The sequence below is a fragment of the Equus caballus genome, chromosome 5, assembly GCF_041296265.1.
Source record: "Equus caballus isolate H_3958 breed thoroughbred chromosome 5, TB-T2T, whole genome shotgun sequence".
Lineage (NCBI taxonomy): Eukaryota > Metazoa > Chordata > Mammalia > Perissodactyla > Equidae > Equus > Equus caballus.
The window spans coordinates 65,492,045-65,507,418 of NC_091688.1; the positions used below are offsets into that span (position 1 = coordinate 65,492,045).

General features: G+C 45.2%; 1 long non-coding RNA gene across 1 annotated transcript in view; it reads left to right on the plus strand.

Moving 5' to 3' along the window:
• LOC102151041 (uncharacterized) overlaps positions 1–15,374 on the plus strand; it is a 55,800-nt gene that overhangs the window by 12,707 nt on the left and 27,719 nt on the right. Inside the window, exon 3 of the long non-coding RNA XR_290328.3 lies at positions 8,069–8,165. This is a non-coding gene — a long non-coding RNA (uncharacterized lncRNA). The remainder of the gene's footprint in view (positions 1–8,068; positions 8,166–15,374) is intronic.

Sequence of the window (15,374 nt, forward strand, 5' to 3'; positions counted from 1 at the left end):
CCCATTGTAAACAGGAAATTCCTTTGAGGACTCATGTTTCATTGATGGAATTCATATGGATTTTTCATTCTATGTCAGATATCATAAAGTGTAGAAATAATAATTTCTGTAAATCTGAAAGAATTGTGGCTCCACGAAGATGTGACATATTTTTCTGTGGCCTTGTGTATTCCTCCACACCACTGTGGAATGTTATCTGCGAAGCATAGATTTTTACAAACAAAATTAGCAAAGATTAAACACATACACACACACTTTCATGTGCAAGACTCCCAGGATTATGAGGGTTATTGACCAATGGGAAATAAACTTTCTAGAAGAAAATTTATCAAGACCAGTCAAACACTCATATACTTTGACCCAGCAATTCAACATTAGGAATTTATCCCAGGAAATTAATCATGGATGTGCACAGATAGAGCTCCAGAGGTGTTTGTTTCAGGGACAACAAAATCAGAGAGAACACAAATGTACAAGAGTGGTGAATCTTCTTAATAAATTATGGGATATCCAAATGTGGGCCATCATACTACATATATGTTGCCTGATTGCCCAGCACTCATTTCCCCTTTCCCCATCCTAACAATATGCAGATTTTGTTGGGGTATTTTACTTTTCATCCCCAGCACCCAGCCCATATACTTCAGGAGAGGACAAAACCCTCAGTTCAAGAAATTAACCCTGAGTGGTTAAGCCCGTTAGGATATGCCCATTCCTTGCACTATTATTGGTTCAGGGAAAGAGGCCTAAATCAATCAGCACAAGGCATTCCCTACAGTGCCTCCTTCTAGGACTGACTTTACCTCTATTTTATGCTTTTTCAATTTGGGAGGCTAGAAGGCTAAACACGGCACGTTCCAAACTTGCGACCAGGTTTCTCCCATGAAGTTCTCCTAGCTGAGTACATTCCTATGAGATTTGGAAGCTGGCAGAAGGCGGCCCCATCTTTCTGTGATAATGTACACAGACATGCTTGATTGGGGGCAGCTGCTAGCTTCTCATAACCTGTTTCCTCCTCTGAAAAGCAGAGGTAACATTGGGTACACTGCATGGAAACATGGAGGATGCAATTATATACTCTTTTTCAACATTTCTTTCCTGGATATTGTGACATCAGTGTCACTCAACTGAGTGGTCTGAGAATTCTTGGGTACAGAATGGTATTTCTTTCAAGTTTTATTATGCCCAGAATCAGGAGGCTGTCTAAGGACCTGAGAAAGTGGGTTTTGGCATTCAGGTCAGAGCAGATCTGCTCAGACCTGCGTTATCCACACCATGAATGTGGCTTCTTTATGAACACAGCCTGCTTCCGCTTGACAAATTTCCAGACAATAGAGATTCGATTTTCCCACAAAGGAAATGGAATAGGAACTCAGAAACCTGAGAGCTGTTCTTGGCTCTGATATTTTCTGACTGTTACCTTGACCAAATACATTCACCCCTCAGGAACTCAGTTTCTTCATCAGAAGAAAGAAAGCTTTAGAAAAGGTGTACTCTGAAGTCCCTTCCAATTTTAGAAGCACCATGTATTAGTGAGACAAAATGTTTGGAAGTTTTTATGCAAACTCAATCTTTATGCAATCAAAGGTCAACCCTGAAATGTTTTTATTTCAAACACATCTTTTTAAACATACCCTTTAATAAATTTGCCTTAAGGTACAAAGCATAAAAAATAACAATTAATGTGTATTGCACAGAAAGCAATGTCCAATACATCGTGTAAATTGACCCCTACAACAATTGCTGATAGTTTGTCTTATTTGATCCCCAAATCAGCAGTTTTATATGGCTCAATCTACTAAAATCATTAACATGCAAAATTTTTAAATGTGTTGTGTTTTTGTTTCGAACATCAACAGATGAGGAAAAAAGCTGAGAATTTTATGTTTTTCTCTGACTTTGTGCACCAATGCCACAAATCTTTAGAATTATTTTCTTTTTTTGATGGGGGATGGTAGAAGAGAGAATGATACTACTGTATTTGAATTTCTGCAGAAGATGAAAATGTATCTGAGCTCCGTCTTTATCCTCTAGCCAGAAAGCTCTCCCAGCTCCTTCTCCCCTCTGGAGCGGAGTCTCCAAGCCGCCCGACTTGCACTCTGTGATACCCTGTCCTGCCCTAGTTTCCTGGGCATCCTCAGAGTGGCAGTCATTGCAGGTTATAGGACACTATGGGCAACTTGTTAGCTTACATCCTTTTAATCCAGTGCTTTGTCAGAGTAGGTGTAGAATCCGAGTCTATGTCAACAATGCTGGTAATATTAAAAGAGCAAACACTATATAGCACTTATTTGGTGCCAGGCACCAGTTGAAATGTTTTGTACATATTAAACCATTTCATCTTTGTTTTCCTATGAGAGCTGTGCTATGACCTCCCACTTTACAGATGACGAGACTGAGGAGCATCAAGTTTTCTTTACTTCATCAACATCACACAGCTAGCACGTGGCCCAGCCAGGACCTCAGCCTCTGCCATAACTATACTCTGCTGCTTCTCTGGTTAGGCTTCCAAATACATGATTAGCATGTTAGTGTCATGGCACGATTCATGAGTAATTCTCAGGACAGGACTGTCACTTTCAATCACAGACAAGTGTACAACTGTACCTTGCAATGAATAAACATCTACTCATTCACCATATGTGTCTGCCCCAGTGCACCTGGGAACTCCCATGCTCCCCTGCATATCTTTGAGGGGATGGAGGTGTGAATCCTGCACCTGAAGCAGATCACAATTTCCAGGTTGGGGGAGGCAAATGTATTTTCTTCAAGTAACTTCTCCCTCTGAGATTCTTATGCATCCCTCTAGGGGTATCGCCATTTGGACCTCTACCCTAGATATTGATGAAGAACAGAATCTCTTTGAACTAGTTTGGTTGTTTTTAAACGTTTAGATGGATAAGAGAGTATCACGTTATTTAATAAATTGATAAGTAAAATTACTCCATCTATTTTTATTTACCTAGTGTATCACTTATCTATCTACTCTAAATGAGAGAATCTTTAAACAGTAAACCCATAACAATCCTACATTCAAATGCAGGTTATTGTCTTCAAAGTCCCCCTTGGAAGGGCTCTGACCCCATTTCATTGCTGCTGCCTTTGTCCCTGAAAGGTTTGGAAATCTCTCTGGTGACTGGTCTTCTGAGCTGATTCACGGACTGAGAAACCAAGCTGGTTATTTGATGGATGTTCCTTGTTCTGAGCATGGGGAACTTAGTCTTTCATTCAATATGAGAAGAGCAAGCGAGGCGCTGTCCAGGACCGGCCCAGGAATTCAACTGGAGCTCTTGCTCATGATTCCTTCAAGAGGGGACCACTTATTGCAAATGGGGACACTAAAATTTTAATCGCCCCGGGGTCTGTCATAAGAACCTGTAGGTGGATGGTGGGCTATCTCTGGAACCTGGCTATTTTCCTTAGTTGCACTTTTGAGTCTGAGAAATTTGCACGTCTTTTTCCTTAGCAAGCAAGTTATTTTAAGAAAGGAAAATGCACTCACCCATTTAACATTGTAGTTTAAGGTAAAACTTTTGTCTTTCAGCAGGTTGGGGTTTTGTGATTTTTTTCACTTTACTTGTAGGGCAGCATCTGCTCCCCATTTATTCACAGAGGTTCTTTCAGGGACTGGCTGGGCTAGGTATTCCATTCTTAGGTCAGCAATGATTTTACTATTCTAAGAAGGCCTAAAAGGACATTATCTGATGATGTCCTTGGTGGCCCAGGCACAATGATTTGAAAACATGCCCATGGTTGTCCCTTTGCCTTCTTTATCCAGACTGGAGTCCTTTCACAGCCCCATCTGGAGCACTTGGCTCAGTGTTAGAGAAGGACAGATTCCTAGCAGATGGTTTATCAGAGGACCTGGCACATGGTTTGGCCAAGAAAACCTCGTTTAATGCCTCTGAGTTTGGGAAGCTTTAGAGTGAAGAGTAGCTCCAAGCCTTCTGCACAACCAGGAATGTTTTGCTTATTAGATTTTTAAAACGATGCTCACAGTAAATATCTAGACAGCAGCAGCTCTGGAGATCTGGCACCACAGACTGTCCCAAGCTAGTGTATCCCCTTATACTAGTTTTACGATATCTATAAAGTTTGGGGTAGGGCCAGAGCCTAAAAGGGCTAAGTTTTGGGATAGGGCTAACCCTAAAATGTATCTGGCATTTTGACAAGTGATATTTTAATTAAAAAAATGCAACTCTGATCAGCATGAAATGTCTTGAATGTCTAATCGGCTGCTTACAGTTAATACGTTCAAACCTACTCCTTCCAAATTCTTCCCCATCTCAGCTAATGGCAGCTTTATCCTTCCATTTGCACAGGGTAAAAGCCATTAGAATCATCCTTGAGACTTCTTTCGTTCATACAAAACATCCCGTTCATCAGCAAATCTTGTCAACTCGACCTTCAAAATATGTATCACATTCAACTTCTCTGCCACAGCCCTGGTTGGAGCTGCTGTTTTCTATCGGCCAGATTGTTTCAGGAGCCGCCTGTCTGCACTTTCGCTCCCATCTTTACTCCTGTTCAGTCTCTTCCGACATAGCCTTCTGAGTGAGACTGCTAAAATTTGTGTCCTACCATGTCAGTCCTTTACTGAAAATGCTTCAGTGACTGCCCACTGCACAGATCGTGAATGCTCCCACAGGCCTGCAAGGCACTGTGTCATGGAGCCCTTTGTGTCTCTGCACTGATCTCTCACTGCTCTCTGGCTCCTTCTGGTCTAGTCACACTGGCCTCCTTTCTGGCCCATGAGCTCCCAAGGCATACACCCGTTCAGGACCTGTGAAGTCGCTCTTCCCTTTGCTGGAGTATTCTAGCCCCAAATATCCACCTTTCTCTCTCTCTTTCTTCTTCTTCCTCTTCCTTAATTTTTTCTATGGCATTTATCACCTTCAAATGTACTATATATTTTTCTCATTTTGTTTATTCTGTCTCTCTCTACTAGAATATACTCTCTCTACTCTCTCTACTAGAATATCTTAAGGGCAGAGAGTTTTGTCCCTCTTTTAAAAAAATATTATTTCTATTATCACCAGCACCAAGAATAGAGCATGACACAAATTAAGCACTAAAAAAATGGTTTTTGAATAAATGAATCATATATTTCCCAAATACATGTCAGGCACTGTGCTGATTTCTGTACATATGGTGGTGAACAAAACAGGCAAAGATCCATGACCTCATGGATATTAAAATCTAATGTGTAAGGAATATTTAATTAATTAATTAGACATAGAAATGAAAGAGTTGAAGCATTGGACAAACTGAAAAATGTTGGAATAAGCTGGAGAGTTGAGTTTGGGAAATGGCATTGTGAGACAGAAACCAAGCCATGTTGAGGTTTGGGGTGTTATCCTAACCATGGGATGCCATCGAAGGCTTTTAAGCAGGCAGTGACATAATCTCATGTGCATTTTGTAAAGTCCTCTCTGGCTGAAATGTGAGAATGGATTGGAAGAGGTCAAGTGTGCATGCGTGGAGATGTGATGAGTGGTGACTGCTATGGTGCGATTGAGAGATGACGGTCACAGGCTGGGGTCGTCTGCATTAGAGAGAAGGACATGAAGCTAGAGCCTGTTTGAATAGGATTTGGTGGATTCAGGAAGTCAGGAAGTGAGAGGGGGCAAACCCCAGGTTCTGCCTTGAACAGCAGGTGTATGCCATTTCCTGAGAGGCACACTGAAATAAATAGGGTTTGGGATGCAAGTTGGTGAGAGTAAGAATGGGAGACGGTTGTGAGTGAGCTTCTGACACATTGAGTGTCACATATACATACACAACATCCCCGTGGTGACATTCCTGCTTAGGAGCAAGTCTAAGTGGAGCAACAGATAGAGAGTCATTAGTTTACAGATAGATGGTGATCCAAGTCATTGAGGAGGATAAGATCACAAGGAAAGAGTTAGGATGAATAAGGAAGGAGGACAGAGACAGAATGCCAGCTGACTCCAGTATTTCAAGGCCTGGTCACACAGGCAAAAAGGCCTAGTATGGGGTTAGGAGAAAAACATTGTGTCAAGGAAGCCAAGGCAAAGGAGAATTTTACAGAGGATGGTGCAGTCAGCTGTGTCAGATATTTTGATTAGAGACAAGCAAGGCAGGGACTAAAAGTGAACACTGGAATTAGAGACATGGAGGCTACTGGTGAAGGCAGTTTCCGGGGAGCACAGGAGCATAAGACATGGGACAGTGATGAGAGATGAAGGGAGGGTGAGGAAATGGAAGCAGGGGGTGGACACTCTTCACGAAATTTAGCTGTGAGAGGAGAAGCACACACGATCAGAGGGGAAAAGGGGCCCCAAGGAGCACATTATTTTTAAGGCGAGTGAGACTTAAGTGGCTGAAATATGTTTGCAGGAGGCAGTGGTCAAGGAGTAGCTGCATAAATAGCCGGTGATACTGTGATTTATATTTCTTATAAATAATCAAAAAACTTTAATTTAGTAAATAATTTATTAAAAATATAAATTTAACAAATAATTCTTATAAAAATAATAAATATATAATAAAAATAATAAATATATTTGGTCATTCAGATATATCTTGGTCTTCATCCACCTTCCTTGCTCACAGCTCCCAAAACCCTTGGAATTCGCTGAACAATAAGAGCAATGGGAGCATCTTTTCTCATATTTGGTTTCTTGTTTTCAGTTCCTGAAATCTTTTCAGAGCCATAAAGGTGAAATGCATGTCTTGTTACTGATAACAAGCCTCTTTCCACCTCAACTGGGTTTATGTTAATGAGGTGACTTGGAAAGCATCTAAGGATGGGGGCTGGTTGCCAGGGGAACCAACCACATGACTAAAGGGTTGGCACTTTCAGTCCCACCCATCTCCCCCCACCCAGCCCCTCCTCTCCCTACCCACCTCCTGGGAGAGAAGAGGGGCTGGAGATTGAGTTCAATCACCAACGGCCAATGATTCAATCAATCATGCCTATGTAATGAAGACACCAGAAAAAATTCAAAAGGACAGGGTTCTGAGCTTCTGGTTGGTAAATGCGTGGAGATTGTAGGGAGTGGTGCACTTAGAGAGGGCGAGGAAGCTCCACGCCCTTTCCCCATACCTTACCCTGTGCATCTCCTCAATCGGGCTGTTCCTGAGTTATATCCTTTCATAATAAACTGATAATCTAGTAAGTAAAATATTTCTCTGAATTCTGTGAGCTGCTCTAGCAAATTAATCGAACCCAAGGAAGGGGTTGTTTTAACCTCCAATCTGAAGCCAGTTGATCAGAAGCACAGGTGACTTTGCAATTGGCATCTGAAGAGGCGGACAGTCTTGTAGGACTGAACCCTTAACCCTTGGGATCTGATGCTATCTTCCAAGCAGATAGTGTCAGAATTAAGCTGAATTGTAGGATACCTGGCTGCTGTCAGAGAATTGCTTGGTGTGGGGAAAGTCCCCCAACATTGGAATTGGTGATCAAAATTGTTAGTTGGTGGTCAGAAGTGGAATCAGAGTCAGAATAGTACAGCCATACGAAGATCAGAGGGAAAGTGTTCCAGCCAGAGAGAAAGGCTAAGGCTTAAGGCAGGATTGAACTTGGCCCCTTTGAGGAAAAGAAAGATCAGTGTGGTCAGAGCTTAGTGGCAAAGGGGCGGGGGTAATCTTGGAGAATTAGGCTGCTCACAGAGAGTCTTGATGACCATGGCGAGGATGCTGTGTTTTATTCCAAATGTGACATTGAGCCATGGCATGGTTTCATCCAGGGGAGGTGGGAAGGAAATGAACACATCTGAGTGAATGTATCACCTGCCCGGGGGAAGGAAAGCAGCCTTTCCTCATCCAGCCTTAGAACAAAGTCCATGCCCCCTTCTGGCGTGCTCCACCGCCTTCTAGCCTAACTCCAGGTCTCCACAATGCTCAGAGAGTCTCTGCATCACGTCTTTAGAAAGAGAAGAAATAAACCACTTCACCCAGAGAAGACAGCGGGGGTGGTTGATAGTACATCCTCCCTGAGAGGGTAGAACACGAGGACACAGAAGAATGTTTCTGAAAATGTAAGTCAGATCCTGTCTCTCCTTTTCTCAAAAGCACCCCCACATCCCTGTCTTGCCAACAGTGAAAATCAAAGTCTCACCTTGACTCATGAAGCCCGATGACTGCCCCACTCCCGCCTCATCTCCTCCTACTCTCTTTCGTCCAGCCATACTTGCCAGGTAAGCTCCTGCCTCCAAGACTTTGAACCTGCAGTTCCCTCTGCCTGGAATGCTCTTCCCCCAGGTATCCTCACGGTCCTCTCCCTCACCTTATACAGACTTTTGCTTAAATGTCACCTTTTCAGTGAGGCCTTCCCTGGATTCCACATCCAAATTTTCAATATGCCCAACAGATAGTGGTGACTAATTGTTGTACAACATACTGTGTATTTTGCTTCATTTTGTTTATTGTCATCTCCTTCACTGAAATTAAAGCTCCATGAGGGCAGATGCTTTGGTCTGGTTTGTATGCTGATGAACCCCTGTGCTTATGACAGGTCAGTGAGATTTAACTGTGCCTGACTGCCATTTTAGGAAGGAGACAGGAACACCACCTTGTCACAAGTGGTGGCTACATTTGTAACCCTGGCACATAGTAGACTCTCAGCAATTAATTGTTGAGTGAATGAATGACTGATGATTGGTCTTAGGTAGGAAAAAGGACATCTCTTCCTTTTGACAAGACAAAAGGAAGAAAGGATGGGGGCTTACTGATTTGTGGTGACTATTTGAGATGGTTCCTACCTAATGGCCTCTACTTTGTGAAGTGGCGAGTGAAGCTGGCAGTGTGGGTACAGTTAAGAAGTGTAAGGAGCAGGCAGGGAGCAGATTTGCAGTGATCACTGTGGGGAAAAGAAGAGTGAGAAGACTATGGAAAACAGAGCAATGTTAACAGGCAGTGCTGAGGACAAGGTCATGGGCGACCATGAGTTTACAGTGGTGCTAATGTGCCTGGTTGGAAAACGTCCTCCATCAGCAATTGGAGGGCTAGATGCAGGCATGAAGAAGACATGGAATTTTCCAGGTGTTATGATGACTGGATAAGGGAGTTGCAGCTGTTGGAGCTGAAAATGTGGTCCACTGAATCTGAGCTGGATCAGTAGGAGGTACATATAGGAGGCAGGTGCACTGGGGGCTGGCAGAGTGCTCCATGGACTGAAGTCATGGTTGTCCCACCTGTGAGGGCACAGCTTTGTCTGCTAACCTTATCAAAAGAGGCCATTCTTTGTCTCACCCCTGACATCCCTCAAGATTGGGAGGTGAGGCCACTTTCCCCAACCTTGATGCACTTGCTTGCTGTATTCCTTTTATTATTTCTCCATAGTAGACACAAATTGGTAGTAGGAATTGAGGGAAATATAGAAGTCTAAAATAACTTCGGGGTTTGTGTGTTATGACAGTTAGAGGTAGGTATCAAAGAGGTAGGGAATACAGGAATGGGACAGGGTTGGGGGGGTAGATAATGAATTCCACTTTTTAACATGTTGAATCAAGATCCTTACAAGACACCCAGATGAAGGCAATCAGTAAATCGTTGGATCTATGACTCTGCAGTACAACCTACTAGCTGGGAGAGAAGAGTGGGTTGAAGACGGATATTTATAAATTACCCCTATATTGGTGGTGATTGTAACCAAGAGAAAAAATATGCAGAGCCAATAGAGAGACAGGGTCAGGAAATGCTGCAGGGGACACCTGGATTTACGGGGCAGGTAGAAGAGTGTCCAGCCAAGAAGATTGAAAAGAAGATGGAAAAAACCAGGAAGGGTGTTGCAAAGACCAAGGGAGGAGAATTTTGAGAAGGAAGGAAGAGTCAAGAGGGACCAGTGCTGCAATGGATAAGGTGCCATGGGGACTGAAAAGAGAGGCTAATTGGGACTTTCATGAGAGGACTCAGAGGCAGTGACCACCCAGAGCCACAGGGACTACAGCCTCAGAGGGAGCACTGGTGGGAACAGTGGGGAATGTTCTCTAAATTCCACCTCAAGGCTCAAGGCTCCCTTCAGTTTTCATAAGACAAATGAGGAAGTTGGACTAGATGACAGTTAAGTTCCTTCTGGTTCTAAAATTATGATTCCCAGTTCTTTTGCAGGAATGAGAGCCAAGAACAACAAAAAATGGCTCCCCCCTGGGGACTTTTAAGGCTGGTTCACTAAAGCAGCCATATAAACAGCCTAAAGTAAAGAGACCTTCATCTCACCAAGAGTCTTTGCTGTGAGTCAAGAGCATATAAACACGCGTCCCTGATGGAGGGATGTGCTGGATCCAAGCCCCAGTGTACTGCCCTCTGCCCGCCATGAGCCTACCCCTGGAAGCGCTGGGCCCCGGGCGGCTTTCCAAGCTTTGCTCACCATCAGAAGTTGCTGCCACGTGGAACACTGAGCTCCTGTGTGAGGCTAGATGAGTGCTTGTCCAAGAATTTGTTGGAAAAATTCAGGCAATTGGTGGCAGCTGGACTAGATGACCTTGTGGTTATTTTCAACCCAAGGGTTCTTGTATCCTCTGAGGGAGGCCTCATTCCTGTTACTAATTTTGTCGTGTTTCCCATAAGGATTCTGTTGCAAAAGACTTCTGCCCTGATTTCCACTCCGAGGCCCCTCAGCTGGCTTCCCTTCCCTGCTGATACATCTTCGTCTTTAATACTAGAAGAGGTGAGGCCCCTGACCTTGATGTGCCAATTGAGCTGAGTTTCTCTCTCCTCCCAGCTCCTCCCTGGACCCTGCCCTTCCCTAGGGAGGTGCTTCATCATGTGGGGCTTGAAGTCAGGGACTGGTTGTCTGAGAGTAGGGGTCAAAGGGTGGGCCCAGGGCCTAGTTTGAGAGGAGGCCATGGCTGTGCAGCCCCACAGAGGAGGGGTGCGTCTCCCACCATGCACCTTCTTCACACTTGCTTCAGCACCCACAAGAGGGAATGTGGCGAGAGCTGAGGGCATGGCGGCTGTGGGCACAGTGAAAAGTGCTCCATACTCCCTCCTTAGTGCTCTGCCCTTTCCACCAAGTCTCCTTCCCCAGGCTTGGGGTCTTGCTTCTGGCTTCTGCCATGATGATGCAGTGGGTTCTAGGAACAAGCGTGAAACAGAAGATGAGCCTCCCTTTGGGGCCCCTAAAGCCCTGGGTAGTCACTCAGTTGGGGGTAGTTGCAAAGCACAGGAGAGGATAAGAGGCCCACATGGCAGGGACCAGGGATGGGGGAAAGTAGGGGTGGATGATGAGAGCCAGAGAAGGACTGCACCCCCAGGAGAAGGGTGAATTGCAAACCCTGTCCTTTCTGGATGTTTCCAGAGATCCCTGAGAATGAGCCTTTTCTCTGTTCCAGGACAGAGACTCTCCTACTGTGGCACACAAGCTCCTGTGTTATTTGCTCCTCTCCCATCCTTCCAGCCTTGCCTCCATCTCAGCTGCCCCTCTCTCCTCCCCATGTTGCAGCTGTGGGAACTTCTCACTTTCCAGTCCAGAGACCACGTATAGGCAGAAGGTCCCAGCCATGGGCAGGGGCGACTGTGGCCCTTCCCCAGGGTCTGTCTGGCCTCACATTGTCTCAAATCTGTGTCCCTATATGAAGTCATGTCTCACTCTGTGATTGCTTCTGGTTAGGAGTCAGGTGCCGGCCAAAGGGCAGTTTGTGCAAATCACTTGGGGTCATTATGATCCCCAAATAACTAGTGAATTTGGGGGCACATTGAGGCTTAGGGATGGGCACTGATGACGGTGAATCTCTTGTTTATTCAGTGTGTGTCACGGCACTCTACAGGCACGTCCAGGCCTTGGCCTGGCCTTTGGTGCTGAGCATTTAAAAAGTGGGCTGCTGCAAGGCAGAGTCGGGGTGGAAATGGAGCCAAAGCAGGACCCGCTCCAGACTTTGGAGCCTGCGGCCACTTGTAACATGCCCACGTGGAGTGTGGCAGCCTCGACTGGCTGTGACAGAAGAGGCCCTCCTGGGTCTCCAAATGGCATGTGTGTGCACACGTGTGTGTATGCGTGCACTTCTTGTTACATGCATGCTGTATTTATTTATACAAAAGTTCTTCTAAAATGCCTCTAAGAGGCAGCAGGTGAGAAGTGAGCTCGTGCATTGGGTCAGAATTCACAGTCCCACTGTCACCTGGGAAATCAAATGACAGGGAAAGGCCTAGGTGGGCAGGAGGGTGAGATGGCAAAGAGATGTCTGGGACCCGCTCTCTGGGGAGCGGGCTGAGTGGCAGGAGAGAAACTCAATCAAAGCAGCAACGTGTTCTGTCAGGCTGGTGGTTGGTCATGGGCACAAACAGCCAGGCTAGAGCAGGAGGCCAGAAGCCAAGAGCCAAATCATTGCCACCCTGGACACACAATCTTGCCGGTGCTGCTGTTCACCAGTGGCATCTTGTCCCTTCCAGGAGGTGGGAGCAGGAAAGAGAGGGCAACTCCCAGCTCTGCCCTCTCAATCTTGTGTTTTCCTTAGTCTCCTAGGAAAAGGGTGCCCCCTCCATGCTTCCTGAGCCAGAGGATGTACAGGTCTCACCACGACTTGAAGTTTCCCCACATCTCCTCTAGAACCAGGACCTGGGGACATTGTATTGCCTGGGAGAAAGAGCTGGGGGAGGGGGGCAGCATTAACTGACTCTCCCCTTTCTCCTTGGGGGAGGATAGGGACACTATGTCCTTATCATTGTTGTTTCAAAAATGCAGAGCAAGCTCCTAATTTACACTGCTTCTTCTGCCTTGACCCACTGAGTTGTCAGCATCCGTTCCCCCGTGGAGCTCGGTAACTGGAGAGAGCCATGACACCACCTCTTTTGCTGTGCCCTTCATCTGCTTCCTCATGGCCTTGTTCCCGCTTTATCAATAACTAGGCACAGGGGACAACTGAGGGGAGGGGGCACAGGGACATGGTAGCCAAGGGGCACTTGTGCCATTTGATCTCATAACAGCTATTCACCTGCCTCCTTGCACAGTGGGCCATGGCTCACACAGCCTGTCCTTGGCAGGTGGTGACCTCTCCTCCGTCATTGGTGAGGGTGACAGTGTATACAGAGGGCGGGCTAGAAGGTGCAAAGCTTTATTTACAAGGCTCCCCAGACTCCTCGCCTGCAAATCCTTCATTCCACAAATGTTTATTGAGCGTTTACTATATGATAGGTGATGGGAATATAATGGTGTGATAGTGTGATATAATAAGAAATATATAATTGATCTTCATCCTGTTTCCTGGCACAGAACTACTAAAACCCTTGGAATTTCTTGAGTGATACAGGTAATAACAGGATCTTTTTTGATTCATAACAAGCCCCTTTCAAACAAACCTGAGTTTATGTTAATAAGATGACTGGTGGCTGGAAGCCCCTAGATAGCTTCAGGATGGGGGTTGGTTGCCAAAGGAACTAGCCATGAGCAGAGGGTTGGAACTTTCAGTCCCACTCCCTGAGCTCCAGGAAGGGGAGAGGGGCTGGGGATCGAATTAATCAACAATGGCCAATGATTTAATCAATGATGCCTATGTAATGGAACCTCCATAAACCCCCTAAACAATGGGGTTTGGAGAGCTTCTGTACCATCCGTGGGGACAGAAGATTCTGCACTAGAGACCCTTTCAGACCTCGCTCTATGTACTTTTTATCTGGCTGTTAATTTGTATCCTTTATAATAACCTTTATAATAAACAGATATAGTAAGTAAAGTGTTTCCTTGGGTTCTGTGAGCCATTATAGAAAATTATTGAACCTGTGGGGGTTATGGGAACCCTGATTTTTAACCAAGTCTGACAGAAGTTGCAGGTAACCTGGCAACTCACTTCTTGCAGTGAAGTGTGTAGGGGGAAGATCTTGCAGGACTGAGCCCTTAACCTGTGGAGTCTGTACTAACTCTGGGATGCGTCAGAATTGAATTGAACTTGTAGGACACACACTTGGTGTCTGCAGAGAATTAGAGAATTGCTTGGTGTAGAAAACCCACACCTTTGGGGTTAGGGGTATTGGTAACAGAAAACAGCCCATTAAACGGTGAACAAGGCAGCCATGGTCTCTGTCCTCATAGGTCTTTAGATCTAGCAGAGGAGCTAGACAAGCAAACAGCAAAGCTCTCAGACCCCGTCTCTTATCACTTTTCCCACTATTTCCCCCACTCCAGTTGTTCAGGCCTCTCTTTGGTTGATTACAAATGCCAAGCATGCTTTGCGCTTTCTGAGACCTCTGCTTAGAATGCTCTCCCCATGGATTTCCTCCAGCCTCATCCTTCCTTTCACCCAGGTCTCTGATTCCACGATACCTTCTCATAGAAGCCTTCTCCAGCTTGTCCATCTAAAATAGCATCCCTGTTACTCTCCAAGCCCTGACATTGCTTTATTTTTTCCTGCTGAGCTCTTACCACCTCCTATTATATTACATATTTATTTCTTTACTCATTTATGGTCTGACTCTGCCAACTGGAATGCAAGCTCCCAAGATCAGGGAGGCTGCCTGCAATGTTCACTGGTGCATTCCCGGTGCCTGAAACAGTGCCTGGGACACAGAGAGTAGAAGCTCACTAGACATCCATTTATTAAACAAAATAAATGAGTGAACCACACAAATGATTTCTAAATTACAGCTGTGATAAGTGCCTGAAGGGAGAAATTATAGTCTGTAAGAGCACATCACCAAGGGTGAGTGCAGTTCTCATGATATAAACAGGGGTCCTGAAGGGTCTCTTGTGTTGGGTTTGATGACTTGACAAGCAGGTGCTGGGGGTGGGACCTCGCCTCTGTTGCAGAGATGCTGAATCTAGTTTCCAGTGGGTCCCCGCCACACTTAGCCTCTCAAGCTGTACTTTCCAATACATTAATCATGAGGCATGTGTGCCTATTTAACCTGAAACTAATTAAAGTTAAATAAAATTAAAAATTCCCTCTCTTAGTCCCTCATTTCAAGTGTAACTTAGCCACATTTCAAGTGCTCAGAGCTGCAGGTGCCTAGAGGCTCCCATATGGGGCTGCACTATAAGATACAGACTGTTTCCATCATCTCAGATAGTTCCATGGGGCAGCGCTGGTCCAGAGTGTGTTTCAAACCAGAAGGCCAATAGGTACGGCATGAGCTAACTGCCACATTTGGCATCTGTATCCATTCCATTAACAGTACCAGAGAGAAAGAGAGAAAAAGAAACACGAGACATAGTTACCAAGGACCCCCATGGAATCACGTTATATTTTTTGTGGACTTGCTCTTTGCTCTGAATCACAAAACGACCTCCCCACTATCTCTACTCCTGCCCCTGCCCCTTACCCTAAGAAACTTCTCTTATCACAACGCTGAGCCCAGAAACAGAATCCAACAAATGGTTACTCTTATTCATATACTCACTTTTCGTGCTAAAAGGAGAAGGATGAGATGCTTTGATACTATCTGGGTGGGAGGAACAAAGGAGGAACTCACTTAGA